Consider the following 2,500-nt stretch of genomic DNA (forward strand, 5'->3'; position numbering starts at 1 on the left):
ATTTACCACCCACTTAGGGCTGCATTCCCAAACAACCCGACTCGTCGACGGCGCCTCGTGGAGCGACAGGGTCCGAGCTCGACGGGGCTCTCACCCTCTCTGACGCCCCTTTCCAGGGGGACTTGGGCTCGGTCTGCCGCAGAGGACGCCTCTCCAGACTACAATTCGCACGGCAAAGCCGTGCGATTTCCAAGCTGGGCTCTTTCCGGTTCGCTCGCAGCTACTAGGGAAATCCTGGTTAGTTTCTTTTCCTCCGCTTAGTGATATGCTTAAACTCAGCGGGTAGCCTTGCCTGATTTGAGGTCCGAGTTGCGTTTCGGGTCGCCGAGGGCAAGCCCCGGATCCGAAGAGCCTGATCCGACACGTGCACCCGGAAAGAGGCATCGGCAAACAGCCGCCACCTCGACGAGGAGACGAACCACCCTTGCGGAGAAATGTCACCGCACGGTGCTACCGGTGTTGAGAATCAGCAATCACACTCAAACAGCCTCTTTGTATGGAATCTCAGGGTCAAGGATATGCAGGATAACTTATCCCATATGCACAATGGTGCCTACTGCAGTTTCCTACTTTCCTATAAAGCATTGTACTTGCTTCCTTTCTTAATGCAATGATAGTACTCTTTTCATTTAAGTAAAGTGTCAATGTCATTGTCCACATACACAAGATTGTGTTTATGAGTCCAAGTCTCAATCTTGGAACCTAATTCACTTGTGTAACAAACAGTCTCATTCCATCATGAGTCTACACTTTTCCTTCCATCCTCCATAGCTTCCGGTTATGTCATGCTCTAGATCCCGCATTTCTAACATGGTATCAGAGCACAGCTGAGCATGGCTTAGCATGTCTCAGGTCTCCTCTCTGCTCCTTCAGCTCCTCTTCATCTCTGGACAGCTCAAGATTGGTGTATGACTCTATTTCCAACTTCATACTTCATCCTCACTCTTGTCTGCCATAGCCAGACAGTACCCAACTCACTTGGAGCTTCTTGATCTACTTCTATAGCCCATATTTCCCCACGCTTCCTTCTGGAGAAATCTTCCTATGGTCCTAGCGCAGCTCCTCGTCACATCAAAGGCCGACATTGGTGAATCATAGCTTCAGCATTGCACAAATCGAAAGTCGCTGCCCATTCTGCGCCATATTCTGGTCGTACAGTTTGCGCTGCCTCTGCGTGGTGTGATCTGGTCCGTGTGCATAGGGCAATTGAAGCTCATTACCCAAGCTTCCTTCCCATCAAGTATTATGCAAAATGGTTACGTCTACGAGCTGCACGAGCTGAAAAACCAGGCTGCATCCTGCAAACCCTAAAGGGAAGCCATAGCTTCTCTACTTCAAGCTTTCATTTCACTTGAATTTCTCACTTCTTTGGAGTCAGCAAAACCCTTGCCACTTTGAACTGATCAACTTTCCCATCAAATCATCAAGGAAGGGAGATTTGTGCTTGGAAGATTTGATAGAGTTGAAGAAATCTAGCTCAAGCAACAACCACATCAAGCTCCTCTTCCAACTCTTACTTCTCACTCAACTGAAGGTTTTGCTACACTTATCTACTCCAAAACTCAGCCTTCAGCTAGAAATCAAAACATCAAAATCAACAAGAAGAAGGTCCAAGAAGATCCAGCATCAACATCAGGCTCATCAAGAACAGTATCTATTGATACTTATCAAGTGTTATTTGACACTATTTTTCTTGTATCCTTTGATACACTTGAGTACAACACTCTTACTGATTTCATTCAGATCTGAAGACATCAGCATCAAATCAAGAAGGGGAAGATCACTTGGAGTAAAAGACTTTTGCAGATTTGGTATCCATTGACACTCAGTTAGTGCTTTTTAGCACTTGTGTCTCTCAATCAATTCTTCTGTTGCTCAAATCAAAAAAAGTCTGAAGTTGATTTGCTACTGTTTCCGTAAATCTAACATGGGCAAAGACTCGCCAAATGCTCGATTCAAAGGAGTTGGATTCCACACTTGGCAAACCCGCATCAAGCTCATCCTGATGAAGAAGGGTCTCTGGGCCATTACAAATGGCAAAGAGAAGAAACCTCGGGATGCGGACCTTGCAACTACTTGGCAAAAGAATGATGACAGAGCCTAGGCCATTATCAAATTGGAGCTAGATGACAGTTATATCCATCACGTGGATAACTGTGAGACCTCACAGGATACATGGAAAAGACTTGACACCCTGTTCGGTGCACAATCTAAATCATCAAAGTATGGTCTCCTAATTGAATTCTTCAGGCTTGAAATGAAGTCCAGCACATCACTTGCCACACATCTCAATTACATGGAAGGACTCCTAACCCAACTTGCAGGAATCAACATTAAAATGGATGAAGATGTTTGCATCGGTGTTCTACTTAAGAGCTTGCCTCCTGAATATAATAACGTATCAACAACTTTAATCAACATGCCAAATCCTGAACTTGTTGATATCCAGGCATCACTGTTAGAAGAAGAAAAGAAGCTAAAAACTAAAGAAGAACCAAGT

The 2,500-nt window shown here is 45.1% G+C and overlaps 1 non-coding gene across 1 annotated transcript in view; it reads right to left on the reverse strand.

Moving 5' to 3' along the window:
• Positions 1 to 306, reverse strand: part of LOC148012880 (25S ribosomal RNA) — a 3,402-nt gene extending 3,096 nt beyond the window's left edge. Inside the window, exon 1 of the ribosomal RNA XR_015689201.1 lies at positions 1 to 306. This exon is cut by the window's left edge and continues 3,096 nt beyond it. This is a non-coding gene — a ribosomal RNA (25S ribosomal RNA).
• Between the last annotated feature and the right edge of the window lie 2,194 nt (positions 307 to 2,500).

The sequence above is a fragment of the Lygodium microphyllum genome, chromosome 27 (assembly GCF_053477565.2).
Source record: "Lygodium microphyllum isolate KBCC chromosome 27, Lygodium_microphyllum_v1.1.10, whole genome shotgun sequence".
Taxonomy (NCBI): Eukaryota; Viridiplantae; Streptophyta; class Polypodiopsida; order Schizaeales; family Lygodiaceae; genus Lygodium; species Lygodium microphyllum.